Source organism: Pseudophryne corroboree, chromosome 7, assembly GCF_028390025.1.
Source record: "Pseudophryne corroboree isolate aPseCor3 chromosome 7, aPseCor3.hap2, whole genome shotgun sequence".
Taxonomy (NCBI): domain Eukaryota; kingdom Metazoa; phylum Chordata; class Amphibia; order Anura; family Myobatrachidae; genus Pseudophryne; species Pseudophryne corroboree.
Genome location: NC_086450.1, coordinates 118,491,071 through 118,509,947, shown reverse-complemented (window position 1 = coordinate 118,509,947; position 18,877 = coordinate 118,491,071).

The window sequence follows — 18,877 nt, the reverse complement described above, 5'->3', positions numbered from 1 at the left end:
GTTCTTCCACCTTACGCTTCAAGTGGTCGGTCCTGTCCCCAATTGCCACCAGCTCGGTTTTGACCTCACGGACAGCAGAGGTCAGGTCCTTAGAGAGTTCTGATTTAAAGGCGGAGAAAATCTGGCAAAGAGATTTCACAGTCAAGGGTGCATCAGAATCGCAATCAACTCCAGAGACCGTGAGCATGGATGGTAGACCAGTCGACAGCACAGGGTCTGGCACGGTGGGCGGGGTGGGGATGCTCTGTAGAGGGGAGATTTGGAGGGGGAAGGAGGGGGGAAGGAGATTTTGGAAGGCGCTGGGTCTTTGTTCTTTTTGGGAGGCATCTTTCATCAATAGAAATGGAGGCAGTGAACAGTGAACAGGTGCCTAAACTCTACCGGGTCCGGTCAAAGGAGAAGTGTGAAACAGGTATACTCAGTCACAGTAGGCCAGGAACATGTCGATTAGGCAAACATGAGTGGCGGTGGAAGCATAGCAAAAGCACTCACATTATGGAGAGCTCGCAATCATGGGACGGCAGGTCCGCAGTCGAGCGAGCTTGAGAGTATGGTCATAAACAGAGGCCAGAGAGATCAGCGCATACAGTAACAGTGCTACAGGGATGCAGAAATATCCTGCAGGGATAGCCGGACAGAGATGATCAGTAGCTTATTGCCATTGTGCCGCAGCTGAGGCCCTGGCGACAAAATCCGTGTGGGCTGCCACACCTCCACTCAGGGCCTCCCAGTTGACGATGGTTGGTGGGCAGTCCCCTGCATCCAAGGTAGGGAAAAAGGGGTGGTGACCAGCGGTCATATGCCGCCTCGGGTGACAGCAGCAGTAGGTAGGAGGGGGGTAGCTGTTGACCCTCAGAGCCCCACGCTCCTCTCCAGTTGGTGGTCGGTGGAACCTCAATCCGTGGCCTCCGGGTCTCAGGGGGCCGCGGGGTGTACCGCCAGCTGCGCAGGGTCCCTAGAGGTGGGGTACCCCGGTGCGCTGAAAGGAGGAATGGAAGGTGCGGAGTGGTGCTGGGAATGATGTGCTGTGTGGGAGGCTGGAGGTCTGACACGCACTCCCAGTCGTGGAGGACCCCAGGGGGGAGACGCCCAGGCACACAGCGTGGAGAGGGTGAGCAGAGGTGGGGGAGAACGCGGGCCGAGCAGCTAAGGCAGGGATGAAGGAGGACCAGCGATGCACCTCCCGTCCACGAGGAGCAAGATGGCCGCCTGATAGGACACTGATGGGGACTCTTACCTACGGGCTGCGGCCCCATGCCTTCACAGTGCACCGCAGCAGGAGATAGCAGCCGGCGGCACTTCCGGTCACACAGCGGGCCGCTCGCAGGTATCGGGAGACGGTCCGGGCACTCTGCATGGGGCTGTCCACGGGAAGGAGAGGAGGGTCATGATGGTCCGGCGCTGACGGACGGTGCAGGGTACCCCCGGCGTCACGAGCGAAACACTGCTCCCCAGCGCAATGGACTGATCGTCAGGGTAGTCGCCGCTCTCCACCATGAAACAGGCACTGCACTACGAGGATCGAGGGGGTCCCGACGAGAGCAGAGGAGCAGGTAGGAGGCAACTGGGGTCCCCGGCTCGGCACTGGCAAACAGGCCGCAACCTGCAGAGACCGGGAAAACCAGGCTCCCGGCTCCGCAACCTAGGTCTACCAGTGCAGGGCACCTATACAGGGCAAGAGAGGCTTAAAGTAGGGGTTTAACTGAGGTGCAGGAGGGTAATAAGCCCCTTAATGTTGGGTTGTTTGTGGGAGCTCCACTGCGGCACTTCCACTCCAGCAGCCAGCCAAGCCATGCTCCCTTTTTTTTTTTTTAACACATCTTTATTGGGTTTCTTTCAGGATAACAACAATCGTGACTAGAAAGGAGAGACAAAGATCAAGTACAAAAGTGGGTCGGCAGTACATATTGCATGTAGTCATCATTTGAGTCTGTCTGATATCTTTTGACAGGGTACATAAAAAAATACAGTGTAATATTACAAAATATGAATATTGCAAGAAGTCACCAAACGTGTGCATCATAAAATTAGATGACATGGTTGTACATAGAACAGATGATGAAAAATAAAAACATTAGCAATCAAAGATTGTGACCTTCTTTACAAACATGCATATGACTCCTATACAAAATAACTTTCTCTCTTAGAAAAATATTGCATAAAATCTTACAAGAACATGGGGGGGGGGGTGTATGCAAATATAGGGGACCAGTGAGCCAATGTAACAACCAAAGGGGGTCAGAGACAGTGTCCATGTTAGATAATATCTGATAATCTTTTCTAATGCCACCAGTCAGTGTTTTCAAAAAGTTTGAAAATTTTGGAACGAGTCAACTCATCCTTTGGTTATTTTACTGTATAAATGCATAATCCCACTGTGCTAGATTCTCATTAAATATAATGACAGATAAAATATCCAAAATTGTCTAATGATACTGTCACACCCCGCGGGCAGCGGAGGCCGCGCTTACCGCTGCGGGTGTCCTGGATGGCCTGGCGTCTCTCCCCTCCGGCGGCCTCGGGGGTCCGGCGTCGGGTCGGCGGGTCTCTCCGGCGGCTCCCGGAGCGAGGGCGCCGCCATGCTGCTTCAGATTAGGTAGGCGGAGCGGGGCTGACGTCATCTGCCCGCTCCGCCAATCAGACCAAGGCGGGAGGTTCAAAGCCAGACGCCGAGCAGGGAGCCGGCGCCTGTGTATCATCGTTCTGCTTGTCAGAAGCAGTGATTTCCAGAGCTCCCTTGTTCCTATTTTCCGCTGTGTCTCCAGTGTCTCCAGTGTCCCAGTGTCTCCAGTGTCTCCAGTGTCCCAGTGTCTCCAGTGCCTCCAAGCGCCCGAGCGCCATCACGCACCTCCGTGCCTCCAAGCGCCCGAGCGCCATCACGCACTTCCGTGCCTCCAAGCGCCCGAGCGCCATCACGCACCTCCGTGCCTCCAAGCGCCCGAGCGCCATCACGCACCTCCGTGCCTCCAAGCGCCCGAGCGCCATCACGCACTTCCGTGCCTCCAAGCGCCCGAGCGCCATCACGTACCTCCGTGCCTCCAAGCGCCCGAGCGCCATCACGCACCTCCGTGCCTCCAAGCGCCCGAGCGCCATCACGCACCTCCGTGCCTCCAAGCGCCCGAGCGCCATCACGCACTTCCGTGCCTCCAAGCGCCCGAGCGCTATCACGCACCTCCGTGCCACCAAGGCGCCTGAGCGCCATCAGCACTTCAGTACCTCGGCACCTCAGTGCCTCTGTTCCTCAGCACTCCGGTGCCTCAGCACCATAGAACCTCAGCACCTCGGAGCCTCTGCACCTTAGTATCACAGAACTCCAACACCTCAGTACCTCGGTGTCTCAGCACCTCAGTGCCTTCAGCACCTCAATAATACCAGCATCTCTGTACCTCAGCACTCAGCACTTTCACTAGTCTTGTTTTTCAGGAGACCTTCATCATTCCTCCGTGCTTCCTGCTTACCGTCTTCATCCTGTATGAAGAAGACCTACATCCGGCCATCTCTATTGTGACCCAGTAGCGGTTCCTCTTCCCTGTCACCGGAAGAAGCCCCGAGTCCACAACACCCTTCGACCAGGTCAGTGATAGTATACACAGGCCACATGGACCCGGGGAATCGGAACCCAGAAGCAAGTGCCATCCAAGATCTAGTTTCCCGTGTACAGAGTCAGGAAGCGGCGCAAAACCAGGTGATGCGGTATCTCCAAGAGCTATCCGGCAGGTTGGATCAAATTCAGGTTTCCCTGGCTTCAGTAGTTCCAGTTCCAGCTCCAGTACCCACTCCGGCAGTCGTTCCTGTTAATGCTCACGCAGTGTCCGGTACCAGGTCACGCCTTCAGCTTCCCACTCCCTCTCGCTACAACGGCAACCCGAAGAATTGCCGTGGTTTTCTTAACCAGTGCGAGGTGCAGTTTGAACTCCTCGCACACAATTTTCCCACGGATCGATCCAAAGTAGCATACATTATTTCCTTGCTTGAGGGTTCAGCGTTGGAATGGGTGTCTCCTTTATGGGAGCGATCTGATCCTTTGGTTTCCAACTACACTAATTTCATCTCATCTTTCCGCCGGATCTTTGATGAGCCTGGCAGAACGGCCGCTGCCTCTTCAGATCTTCTTAGAGTTCGACAAGGCTCTCGTTCAGTGGGTCAGTATGTGATTCATTTTCAGACCATAGCTTCCGAATTGCGCTGGGATAATGATGCCTTACGGGCCGCTTTCTGGAACGGGCTGTCCGACCGTCTTAAAGACGAATTGATTACAAGAGATTTGCCAGATTCCTTGGAACAGTTGATCTCGCTCTGTGTGAAAGTGGATCTCCGCATGCAGGAACGAGTTGGCGAACGTTCTCGGTCTGATCGGTGCAGATTCCGGGCTCCTCCGTCTAAACCATCGGTTACGACAGCTCCAGACGAACCCATGCAGATTAATCGGTCTCGACTGTCTCCAGAGGAGCGACAGCGTCGGCGTGAGAACAAACTTTGCCTCTACTGTGGAGCCGCGGATCACTTCCTCAAGTCTTGCAAAGCTCGCCCGGGAAACGGGCAATCCTAGCCTGTTCCGGGGAAGTCAAGCTGGGTGTGGTTTCTCAATCTTCTCCAGAAGTGGACTGTTTACTCTCAGTATCTTTGTCTACTAAAACAAAAGTCAAGACCGTTATGGCTCTTTTGGATTCAGGTGCTGCGGGGAATTTTATTTCTCTTTCCTGCGCCCAGAGTTTGGGTTTGAAATTACAGTTGGTCGAACGACCTATTACTATTACAGCCATTAACGGGGTTCAAATTCCTAACGCCTTGATTACGAGTCAGTCTGAGTCAATTCAGCTACAAGTGGGAGCTTTACATCATGAACAACTGAAGTTTCTAGTTATTCAGGAAATGTCTCATGATCTCGTTTTGGGTTTTCCCTGGCTCAGGCTACACAACCCTCATGTCGACTGGGGGTCGACACAAATAATTTCTTGGAGTCCTTTCTGCCGATTGAATTGTCTTACTCCTGTCGTTCCACTCCGTGCGTCGGCCAAGTTGGACGTGGAGTTAGTTCCTGAGGCTTATCGAGAGTTTTTGGATGTCTTCTCGGAACAGGCGGCTGATAAATTACCTCCGCATAGGGCTTGGGACTGTCCCATTGAGCTCATTCCTGGGAAAATACCGCCTCGAGGTCGCACTTATCCTTTGTCGGTTCCAGAGACACAAGCTATGTCTGAGTACATTAAGTCGAATTTGCAGAAGGGCTTCATCCGTCCCTCCACTTCTCCAGCGGGAGCTGGCTTCTTCTTTGTAAAGAAAAAAGATGGAGGGCTGAGACCATGCATCGACTATCGTGGTTTAAATGAAGTCACCATTAAAAACAAGTATCCTCTGCCGCTCATCACAGAGCTTTTCGATAGAGTGCGTGGAGCTCGAGTATTTACTAAGCTTGACTTAAGAGGAGCATACAACTTGATACGTATTCGTCAAGGAGATGAGTGGAAGACGGCTTTCAATACGAGAGATGGGCATTATGAGTACCTGGTAATGCCATTTGGCCTCAGCAACGCCCCCGCTGTCTTTCAAGGATTCATTAATGAAGTCTTTCGGGATATGTTGTATCTGAATGTAGTAGTCTATTTGGATGACATTTTGATTTTTTCTAAGAATCTTTCTGAGCACCGACTACAAGTTAAGGAAGTACTCCTTCGGTTGCGCAAGAATCATCTTTATGGCAAGATCTCCAAGTGCACCTTTGAGGTTCCTTCTATTTCATTTTTGGGCTACATTATTTCTGGAACTGAATTGCGTATGGATCCGGAGAAACTTTCGGCCATCCGGGATTGGACTCAACCTCTTTCCTTAAAAGCAGTGCAACGATTTCTAGGATTCGCAAATTATTATCGGAAATTTATAAGAGGTTTCTCTACCATCGTGGCACCTATTACGGCTCTGACTAAAAAAGGGGCTGACCCAAGCAATTGGCCTTCTGAAGCAATAGCAGCATTCAAACAGTTGAAGACCGCCTTTATATCTGCTCCCGTACTTCAGCAGCCAGATTTCCTAAAACCATTCTTTTTGGAGGTTGATGCTTCCACGGTAGGCATAGGTGCTGTACTCTCGCAATACGCCTCAGATGGGAAGTTGCATCCTTTGTCCATTCCTAAAAGGCCTTGGACTCATATCTCGATGGACTTTGTTACTGAATTACCGCTCTCTAAGGGTCATAACACCATTTGGGTAATCATTGACAGATTCTCTAAGATGGCACATTTTATTCCGTTGACCGGATTACCCTCCGCTTCCAAGTTGGCCCTGTTATTTATCCAAGAGCATTTCCGCCTGCACGGGTTACCTCTGGAAATAGTCTCAGATCGGGGAGTACAGTTTACAGCGAGATTCTGGAGAGCCCTCTGTTCAACTCTACAAATTAAGCTCAAATTCTCTTCTGCTTACCATCCACAGACTAATGGGCAAACTGAACGCGTCAATCAGGATCTAGAGACTTTTCTCCGTATTTACCTTTCCCCTTCTCAAGATAACTGGGTGGAGTTGTTGCCGTGGGCTGAGTTTGCCCACAACCATTTTTATCATTCTTCTACTGGTGAGTCTCCATTCTTTATTAATTATGGATTTCATCCCCAAGTTCCGGAGTTGCCCATTTGTCCTCCAGAAGAAGTTCCTGCTGCAGCCTCAACTCTTCGACATTTCACTCAAATTTGGAGCCGAGTTCATGCCAATCTTAAGAGGGTTTCCGGTCGCTATAAATTCTTTGCGGATAGGAAACGACGAGCAGCTCCTCAATATAAGGTTGGTGACAAGGTATGGCTCTCTACCCGCAATCTTCGTTTGAAAGTACCCACCATGAAATTTGCCCCAAGGTTCATTGGTCCTTTCTCAGTGCGGCAAGTCTTGAACCCGGTCGTTTGCAAATTGGAGTTGCCTTCCCACCTTCGAATTCCAAACTCCTTCCACGTCTCTCTCCTCCGCCCCCTCATTCTAAATCGGTTCCACTCAGCATCTCCTAGGCCAACTACTACTGTGTCTGAAGCTGGGACAGAATTTGAAATCAAAGCTATTCTTGACTCTCGTTATTTTCATAAGAAATTACAGTACTTGGTAGAATGGAAAGGTTATGGTCATGAAGAGAGAAGTTGGATCAATGCTACTGAGGTAATGGCTCCCCGACTGGTTCGAATCTTCCATTCCAGACATCCAACTAAACCCGGAAAGTGTCCAGGGGCCACTCCTGGAGGAGGGGGTACTGTCACACCCCGCGGGCAGCGGCGGCCGCGCTTACCGCTGCGGGTGTCCTGGATGGCCTGGCGTCTCTCCCCTCCGGCGGCCTCGGGGGTCCGGCGTCGGGTCGGCGGGTCTCTCCGGCGGCTCCCGGAGCGAGGGCGCCGCCATGCTGCTTTAGATTAGGTGGGCGGAGCGGGGCTGACGTCATCTGCCCGCTCCGCCAATCAGACCAAGGCGGGAGGTTCAAAGCCAGACGCCGAGCAGGGAGCCGGCGCCTGTGTATCATCGTTCTGCTTGTCAGAAGCAGTGATTTCCAGAGCTCCCTTGTTCCTATTTTCCGCTGTGTCTCCAGTGTCTCCAGTGTCTCCAGTGTCCCAGTGTCTCCAGTGTCTCCAGTGTCCCAGTGTCTCCAGTGCCTCCAAGCGCCCGAGCGCCATCACGCACCTCCGTGCCTCCAAGCGCCCGAGCGCCATCACGCACTTCCGTGCCTCCAAGCGCCCGAGCGCCATCACGCACCTCCGTGCCTCCAAGCGCCCGAGCGCCATCACGCACCTCCGTGCCTCCAAGCGCCCGAGCGCCATCACGCACTTCCGTGCCTCCAAGCGCCCGAGCGCCATCACGCACTTCCGTGCCTCCAAGCGCCCGAGCGCCATCACGCACCTCCGTGCCTCCAAGCGCCCGAGCGCCATCACGCACCTCCGTGCCTCCAAGCGCCCGAGCGCCATCACGCACCTCCGTGCCTCCAAGCGCCCGAGCGCCATCACGCACTTCCGTGCCTCCAAGCGCCCGAGCGCTATCACGCACCTCCGTGCCACCAAGGCGCCTGAGCGCCATCAGCACTTCAGTACCTCGGCACCTCAGTGCCTCTGTTCCTCAGCACTCCGGTGCCTCAGCACCATAGAACCTCAGCACCTCGGAGCCTCTGCACCTTAGTATCACAGAACTCCAACACCTCAGTACCTCGGTGTCTCAGCACCTCAGTGCCTTCAGCACCTCAATAATACCAGCATCTCTGTACCTCAGCACTCAGCACTTTCACTAGTCTTGTTTTTCAGGAGACCTTCATCATTCCTCCGTGCTTCCTGCTTACCGTCTTCATCCTGTATGAAGAAGACCTACATCCGGCCATCTCTATTGCGACCCAGTAGCGGTTCCTCTTCCCTGTCACCGGAAGAAGCCCCGAGTCCACAACACCCTTCGACCAGGTCAGTGATAGATACTAGCCAAGAGTGGTAAGTTTCCAATTCCCATTTTGCTGGGAGAGTCCCTGTAGTTCCAAAGTATGCAGTATACAGTATTTGAGAAAATATTCAAGCTACACTGCTCAAAAAAATAAAGGGAACACTTAAACAGCACAATGTAACTCCAAGTCAATCACACTTCTGTGAAATCAAACTGTCCACTTAGGAAGCAACACTGATTGACAATCAATTTCACATGCTGTTGTGCAAATGGAATAGACAGCAGGTGGGAATTATAGGCAATTAGCAAGACACCCCCAATAAAGGAGTTGTTCTGCAGGTGGTGACCCCAGACCACTTCTCAGCTCCTATGCTTTCTGGCTGATGTTTTGGTCACTTTTGAAAGCTGGCGGTGCTTTCACTCTGGTAGCATGAGACGGAGTCTACAACCCACACAAGTGGTTCAGGTAGTGCAGCTCATCCAGGATGGCACATCAATGCGAGCTGTGGCAAGAAGGTTTGCTGTGTCTGTCAGCGTAGTGTCCAGAGCATGGAGGCGCTACCAGGAGACAGGCCAGTACATCAGGAGACGTGGAGGAGGCCATAGGAGGGCAACAACCCAGCAGCAGGACCGCTACCTCCGCCTTTGTGCAAGGAGGAACAGGAGGAGCACTGCCAGAGCCCTGCAAAATGACCTACAGCAAGCCACAAATGTGCATGTGTCTACTCAAATGATCAGAAACAGACTCCATGAGGGTGGTATGAGGGCCCGACATCCACAAGTGGGGGTTGTGCTTACAGCCCAACACCGTGCAGGACGTTTGGCATGTGCCAGAGAACACCAAGATTGGCAAATTTGCCACTGGCGCCCTGTGCTCTTCACAGATGAAAGCAGAGTCTGGAGATGCCAAGGAGAACATTCTGCTGCCTGCAACATCATCCAGCATGACCAGTTTGGCAGTGGGTCAGTAATGGTGTGGGGTGGCATTTCTTTGGGGGGCCGCACAGCCCTCCATGTGCTCGCCAGAGGTAGCCTGACTGCCATTAGGTACCGAGATGAGATCCTCAGACCCCTTGTGAGACCATATGCTGGTGCGGTTGGCCCTCGGTTCCTCCTAATGCAAGACAATGCTAGACCTCATGTGGCTGGAGTGTGTCAGCAGTTCCTACAAGACGAAGGCATTGATGCTATGGACTGGCCCGCCCATTCCCCAGACCTGAATCCAATTGAGCATATCTGGGACATCATGTCTCGCTCCATCCACCAACGCTACATTGCTCCATAGACTGTCCAGGAGTTGGCGGATGCTTTAGTCCAGGTCTGGGAGGAGATCCCTCAGGAGACCATCTGCCACCTCATCAGGAGCATGCCCAGGCATTGTAGGGAGGTCATACAGGCAGGTGGAGACCATACACACTACTGAGCCTCATTTTGACTTGTTTTAAGGACATTACATCAACGTTGGATTAGCCTGTAGTGTGTTTTTCCACTTTAATTTTGAGTGTGACGCCAAATCCAGACCTCCATGGGTTAATAAATTTGATTTCCATTGATAATTTCTGTGTGATTTTGTTGTCAGCACATTCAACTATGTAAAGAACAAAGTATTTAATAAGAATATTTCATTCATTCAGATCTAGGATGTGTTATTTTAGTGTTCCCTTTATTTTTTTGAGCAGTGTATTATATTTTCTCTGATGAGTGGAAAACTGAGAAAAGCATTCTGCATGTTTCACGTGGTTGATAACAGGGTAAATTATGTCAGGCTAAGCATTTTCTATAGTCTTTGAAGTTGCTGATGCACAAAAGCACAAAATGTGCCAATATAAAAATGTTATTACATTATATTTGCCATGTGAACACACATAGGTTGTTGTCAGCTTTTGACTATGTTGCAAAGACATTACATATTTGATTAAAAACTGTACATGTCCTAAGGGTTATACTGTGAGTTGTGACAAACATACTGTTTACATCTCAGACTAGTACATAAGTAGCTATGTTTTCTGTGTGACCCCAGCCATGTGTGTCCTGTTTAATTAAATGCTGTAGCAGAGCTATCGAACTTAATAGAAGAATCTGTCTGACCAAAGTGCTGCAATGACATTTATACCAGTGTCAGGACCAAAGAGAGCTTGGCCAAGCCCGGATTATGCAGGAAGTGTGGCCTAATCATAGGCTGTGTGGCCACACCCACTGAAAAAAGGGGGGTGCCATGAGCCTCTCAGTAAGGGGCAAATACAGGGGAGGTGTGATCAGAGTAATCACTCTCTCCACCACAGACAGATGAGGCTACTGCTGCCCAGAACTGGGTTGGGGAGATACCGGATGCTGACAGGTAATAGGTGGAATGGGGGTGTGGGCAGCATGCCAGGTACCAGGTAATTAGTGCTTCTTTTTCACGTTAAGTCACACAATAGTGCCTCTTATTCACGTTATGCCATACAGGAGAGCCTATTCATGTTATGCCAAGCAGAAGTAGTGCCCCTTACACCACGTTATGCCATGCAGTAGTCGTGCCCATTACCCCACATTATGCCATGTAGTAGTAGTGCCCCTTACACCACATTATTCCATGCAGTGGTAGTTCCCATTACACTACATTATGCCCCCATACAGTACTGCCCATTGCACCACACCATAATGCCTATTGCACATTATGCCCACACACAGTAATCCCCCTTATACATTATGCCCCATACAGTAATACCCATTGCGCACATTATGCCTCACATAGTAATGCCTATTGCGCCACATTTTGCCCCACACAGTAATGCCTATTGTTCCACATTACACCCCAAACTGTAATGCCCACTGCATCACATTACACCTCACACAGTAATCCTCCATGCACCACATTACACCCCACATAGTAATACCCATTAAACCATATAAAATGAGGGGACTTATCCTGCGCTCCACAGTAGAATTGCAGTTCCACCAATTCCGGGATTATGTACTCACATGGGTAACATGAAAAAGGGAAATGGTATATATAGTGCAATACAATTTTTAATAAGCATAAAAAACATAAAACATTCCGTTTAAAATACAAATGGATAGCAGTATGCAACTTAGCAACATGCAAAATATGGAAACACTGGACCCCGTTGTTTATATGGGAGACAGCAAGTCCATTAACAGCATATAGATAGACAGCACCATTTGTGGACTGATGCAAAAGAGGAGCAATGAGGAATTACCAGAAATTAAGAACTGTGTAACAGTTCAAGGTCAGCTTGCGGGTTTTTTTGGTATAAGGAAACCCGGGAATCCCCCATACCACGCTGTACCGAAGTGGTCTGTCCGCCGCTGCTCCTCCGCTCTCAGCCCTTAACGTCCACCAACGCGTTTCTACCTCCTGCCGAGGTCTTTGTCAAGGTGCAAAGTGATAATGTGTGCTGCTTGAGATTGTTCCATTTAAACCGGTTGTGTCCAATCCGTGAGCAGTGACCACAGCTGGACCCTATACACTTGATTACTAACAAAGTCCCATGGTCCTTTGCCTGTCACTGCTTTTTCCTGTTACCATGTATCGCCATAGCAACCGGCGCATACTTCCGGTGACGTATAGTCCTGTTTAACAAGATACAATCCATAATCCTAACTTTACCGAGATCTTGTTGAGTAAGTTGGAAGTGCAGGTCCGTCCAGTGTTCGGGGTAGCGTCCCTGAGACCTGCATGTATATCTACACTGGATGACATTCCTCGCCGCCAGACGCCGCTACGTTTCTTCCGGTCAGCGGTTTTGTTATGTGTAACCAGTTCACGTCTTCTGGATGGCATCACGTCACATCCAGGTTTGCTAACAGATGGCAACAGCGAATTCTTAGCACTGTATACCGCATAAAACCAAATAGAAAGAGACAATAAATAAATAAGTTTCAACTGGTTAATTAATATAATTAAAAACATAGAATGCCTATACATAATGGTACAGTGAAAACTGTCACAGTGTATGTTAAAAACCACTCTAAAATACGTGATGGTGAGAGGTGAATACTAACGCAGCAAAAAAAGGGGGGGAAATGAGAAATAATTATAGCAGAAAGATTTCTATAAGAACCACTTGATCTCAAAGTCACTGTTCAGACCTTCTGGTTTCAGTGTCCCTAAATCGTAGATCATCTTAATTTCTGCTTTAGCCAGTTGTGTTGCCACATCTTTACGTCTCCAATCCCCTTTTATGTGTCTTAGCCCACAGAACTGTTTAATTGAACTACATTTACTTTGATGTACCACACGGAAGTTCTCCCGACCCTCTGAAAACAAGATTGGGGGAACACCTTAGGAACGTTAGGAATTCCCTCACCACACATGCCCTATCCGAACACTTCCGTGTGGTACATCAAAGTAAATGTAGTTCAATTAAACAGTTCTGTGGGCTAAGACACATAAAAGGGGATTGGAGATGTAAAGATGTGGCAACACAACTGGCTAAAGCAGAAATGAAGATGATCTACGATTTAGGGACACTGAAACCAGAAGGTCTGAACAGTGACTTTGAGATCAAGTGGTTCTTATAGAAATCTTTCTGCTATAATTATTTCTCATTTCCCCCCCTTTTTTTGCTGTGTTAGTATTCACCTCTCACCATCACGTATTTTAGAGTGGTTTTTAACATACACTGTGACAGTTTTCACTGTACCATTATGTATAGGCATTCTATGTTTTTAATTATATTAATTAACCAGTTGAAACTTATTTATTTATTGTCTCTTTCTATTTGGTTTTATGCGGTATACAATGCTAAGAATTCGCTGTTGCCATCTGTTAGCAATCCTGGATGTGACGTGATGCCATCCAGAAGACGTGAACTGGTTACACATAACAAAACCGCTGACCGGAAGTGACGTAGCGGCGTCTGGCGGCGAGGAATGTCATCCAGTGTAGATATACATGCAGGTCTCAGGGACGCTACCCCGAACACTGGACGGACCTGCACTTCCAACTTACTCAACAAGATCTTGGTAAAGTTAGGATTATGGATTGTATCTTGTTAAACAGGACTATACGTCACCGGAAGTATGCGCCGGTTGCTATGGCGATACATGGTAACAGGAAAAAGCAGTGACAGGCAAAGGACCATGGGACTTTGTTAGTAATCAAGTGTATAGGGTCCAGCTGTGGTCACTGCTCACGGATTGGACACAACCGGTTTAAATGGAACAATCTCAAGCAGCACACATTATCACTTTGCACCTTGACAAAGACCTCGGCAGGAGGTAGAAACGCGTTGGTGGACGTTAAGGGCTGAGAGCGGAGGAGCAGCGGCGGACAGACCACTTCGGTACAGCGTGGTATGGGGGATTCCCGGGTTTCCTTATACCAAAAAAACCCGCAAGCTGACCTTGAACTGTTACACAGTTCTTAATTTCTGGTAAATCCTCATTGCTCCTCTTTTGCATCAGTCCACAAATTGTGCTGTCTATCTATATGCTGTTAATGGACTTGCTGTCTCCCATATAAACAACGGGGTCCAGTGTTTCCATATTTTGCATGTTGCTAAGTTGCATACTGCTATCCATTTGTATTTTAAACGGAATGTTTTATGTTTTTTATGCTTATTAAAAATTGTATTGCACTATATATACCATTTCCCTTTTTCATGTTACCCATGTGAGTACATAATCCCGGAATTGGTGGAACTGCAATTCTACTGTGGAGCGCAGGATAAGTCCCCTCATTTTATATTGTTTTTTTGCACCTTTGGTGGAGGGAGTGGGAACCTTCTTGTAAGGGGGCGTGTCCAGCAGCCCATCACATGCGCACTGAGATCTATCCTTAAAAACCTGTTGAATTGTAATACCCATTAAACCCCACACAGTAATGCCCATTAAACCCCATTAAACAGTAATGCCCATTGCACCACATTATTCCCCATACAGTAATGCCCATTGCCCATTACAGCCTGCACAGTATTGCCCATTGCACCATATTACACATTACGCCCCACACAGTAATGCCCATTGTGTCACATTATACCCCATGCAGTAATACTTATTGTGCCACATTATGCCCCACACAGTAATGCCCATTTTGCCACATTATGCTGCACACAGTAATTCCCATTGCTCCACATTACACCCGACACAGCAAAGCCTATTGTGCCACATTACACATCACACATTAATGTTCATTGCACCACATTATGCCAAACACACTAATGCCCATTGCTCCACATCATACACCACACAGTACTGCCTCACACACTGTGCCCAATACAGTTATGCCCCACACAGCAATGCCCAAACACCACCAACCAGCCATGTCCAGGGTGTCTGAAGCTGGCTTCCATCCAGGGATTCCATGCCAGCACTGCAGTTGTCATCTGTCAGGGCCCCAGACCTCATCACACTCACATTTTATAGAATCCGCGGCTGCATCATTATGCAAGTCGGACATTTCTGAAACTCCCCCTGCTAAACACAGGGGTGTCTTTCCGGGTGTGGGGGCGGTGTGATCAGACAGTCCTGGTCATGGGGGAGTGTTGACGAGGACTCAGAGTGGGGTTGCCCATCATGCAAGGAGTTGAGGCAGGGCCCGTCAGCCAATCATTTTTAAAAAGTCAATAAAAAAGGAGGAAAGAAAAGAAAAACTCTATGTTGGGGCACACTTGGACAATGAAAATGCGTTAAAATATAACTTTTATTCGATAAAAAATAGTTTGACACACAGGTTAGTGTAACATAGAACTCCACCTCAAGGAGGGCAAGGTTTAATTAGTGTTAACTAAGGCCCTCATTCCGAGTTGTTCGCTCTGTAAAAATCTTCGCATCGCAGCGATTTTCCGCTTAATGCGCATGCGCAATGTTCGCACTGCGACTGCGCCAAGTAAATTTGCTATGTACTTAGTAATTTTACTCACGGCTTTTTCATCGTTATGGCGATCGTAATGTGATTGACAGGAAATGGGTGTTACTGGGCGGAAACAGGCCGTTTTATGGGCGTGTGGCAAAAAACGCTACCGTTTCCGGAAAAAACGCAGGAGTGGCCGGAGAAACGGAGGAGTGTCTGGGCGAACGCTGGGTGTGTTTGTGACGTCAAACCAGGAACGACAAGCACTGAACTGATCGCAGATGCCGAGTAAGTCTGAAGCTACTCAGAAACTGCTACGAGGTGTGTAATCGCAATATTGCGAATACATCGTTCGCATTTTTAAGATGCTAAGATTCACTCCCAGTAGGCGGCGGCTTAGCGTGAGCAACTCTGCTAAAATCGCTTTGCGAGCGAACAACTCGGAATGAGGGCCTATGTGTGGATTTCAATAAACCCTAGTTAATCCCTAGCCTTGCCTTTGTGATATCACACAAATTTGAATGCACCTTAGGTGAAAATGTTTAAAAACAAAGATATCTGTAATATCTAAGATTTACGAGCACAAATGATTTATTTATAATCAAGACAAAGAGATTAGTCATTTGTAGTGTGCTCCAGAGCTGAAAGCTCTCTGGGTAACCACTGATGGTTATACCTTCTGGTATTGCTTTTTACTGTTGCTGGAGAGAGGTAAAGTTCTGCCTCTTTTTGCTACTGGTAAGTATAATATTGCGTATACAAAAAGGCTAGAAAAGTGGTTGTTGAGTTGGGTGCACTATGTCAATTTTGTTGAATTGATTATCAGAGTTAAAACGTAGCTTTTATTGCTTCTATTAATATTTAGAGGGTCCTTGTCATGGGACACATACAGCAAAATATAGAGGTTAAAAATATGACATATACAAACATATACGTGGTGAAGAAAAGAAAGTTAAGTGAGAAAGATTCTAAAAAGTGGGATCACCACAATAACTCCTGCAACTCGTATAATTGATTTCTGTGTGAAGCATGAACCACTTGGGACAGAAACTAAATAGGGTATGGATGCTCCTAGTTATACTGTATCAATGTCTGTCCTGACGTATTGACTGTGAATAGATTCTGACCACTGTGAATCTACTCACTTAGTATTCACATAAGGGGCACCTTCCCCTAACTAAGAACTGAGGTTAGAAGATATTTCTTAATGTGGGTACATATTGTATCCACTTCAATCCAACTGTTATAGGATGTTGCTAAATGTCCTTATGCTGTATTACATAGAGGCAACAATTGTTGCAATGCACGTGCACAGGGTAGAGTAAAGCTTTATAGTATACAGCTGCACTGATATATCAAGTGTTACAGTAGTCCTTGATAACTGGGATTTTTTTGCTCTGTCAGTGTGCGATACACTATTCTCTTTGTGGGTCACACTTATGCATCATTATTGTAAAAGCTAATTGCTTGCATTACATGTGTGTACCACTCTGTTGCCTTTGCAGGTCAGATATATATAAACCTTTTGAAAGGCTGATGACTTGTATTGTAAGAGTAATTGATATATGCACTTTATGATAGTGCCCTCTACAGAGATCATATATATTGCATAGCAAATATTGGGGTTGTGTTCTAATCAATATATGATATGGAGTATCCCCATTAATCAGACTGCCACTGGCTATGCTGTCCTCTGGGCTATGGTGTGGCTTAAGTCCAAATACTGCTGTTTAGTTTCTAATCCCTGTAGTAGGATTCTAAATGGTGCAGTTGTTGCTGAGCACAGAAAGACGTGTCTGCAAGAAGTGCTGTGCTGTGCTGCTTTATTATTAACAATGCTACCTTGTTTCAGGATCTAATCAGGTAATGAGGTTCTCCCCCACTAGTATGCTTTAAATCAGACCAATAAATACTTCCTTTCTCACACGTGCAATTTGTTACTAAGGACAAATTAAATGTATCTATAAATTAGCATCTACTTTTCCTGCATTTCTACAGATGGATTGATTACTACATAACAAATGTGCTGTTTTATCAAACAATGATTGGTTCCTCTGATACGTAAAAAAGCCCTAGGTAGTCCTGTCAGCTGTTATCTGAAGTGGTAATCACATTGTTTCCTAACCTCCCGCACCCAGCTTGCTCTGCAGATCCTAATAGCTATAACTGCTTTCAATTCAGTGCTGGTGCGTATGGGTTTAATATTATCTAATACACATATACAACATTGCTTTAAACTTTTAAGGAGTGTGGTGGCCCACTAGAGAGCCGACATGCATGTTTCGCTGTACGGGCAGCTTTAACGAGGCTGGACCCGATTGTCTCCCGCAGACGTAATTTAAAGGATCAATGTGACCAATCAAATCAATGAATACAGTCACGTGTAGGGCTCGACACATCCCCGGGGACACTCTGTATGCCTGGGACTGATTGCGGGAACCTGTTGCATGTACGTCATGGTTTAGTGTGTGTGTGGATTGCAGCTCCGATCACGTGATCGGAGCTCCGTATTAACACAACTGCTATTTACTGTACGTTTGATAAGGTATTTGTGATTCCCGTAAATCAGTTAGGGACCTGGATCTCATAATGCATACTGGTACTAGTTTAAAAACTTGCTTTCCACTTATAAATGTATTCAGTTATTCGTCGGATCTGAACTCCGGTCACATGTTCGCTATTCTTCTGGTGTGAGGGCTATTGAGCTTTATTATAAGTTGCCTTATATATGTGCATTTAGAGAGGTATATAGGGGTACATCAACAGTGGCTGCTGTTGACATTATTGAAAATATTAAAAATATATTACAAGTATCAGTCCATGTTTTCTGGATATTCCTGTGACACTGGTCCCCACTCAATCATTCACTCAGACCGAAGTATATTCAGCTGCTACTTGAAGAATATGGGGCATATAGTGAAATATATGATGAAATCAATTGAAGTGAAATATCATAAAATAAAATAAGGTGCAGCTGTTTGGACAGCAATGAGTGTGTATGTCTAATTAAAATAAAAATAGGTGTTACATTAGAATTGAATAAATTATATTGAATTAATCAGTGCATGAATTGTATGCGGAAATTGATTGTGTACATCCAATCTGGTATCTGCAGATAGATGTCCAACATATGTCCTGATCGGTTCCACCTAGTCGTGACCTTGAAACTCGTGTGTGTATAGATTGTACCTTGAATCATTAGGGGGATGATAATGAACAACATTGTATATATGTATATAATTCTATTAATAATATATTGGATTAAATTAGAACAGGTTAAATTACATTAGAGTCCCATATGCCTGAATTGTATGGGGGTGATTGTGTGTCTACATTCAATCTTATCTTATAAGGTATTGCAGTGCAAATATTCTGCTGCATTCCACCTATAAGGTTGTATGCAATATCCATGATTTCTGAATGTGATTTTCTTCAATTTGTTGGATCATGCCAGCTCATGTGTAGTGGGAATGTGTGTATATATATATATATATTTATATAAGTATATATATATATATAGAATTGCATATATATATATGAAGAATAGGAAAGTGGGGCAGGGATGGGGGTAGGAGGGAAGAAGGGAAAAGAGGGGAAAAGTGGATGTCGCCACCAGTGAGCGAACATGAGAAGAAAAATTATAAGTGATGTAAAATGTGCAAAAAAACGGTGAAAATAGGGAGAGGTCTT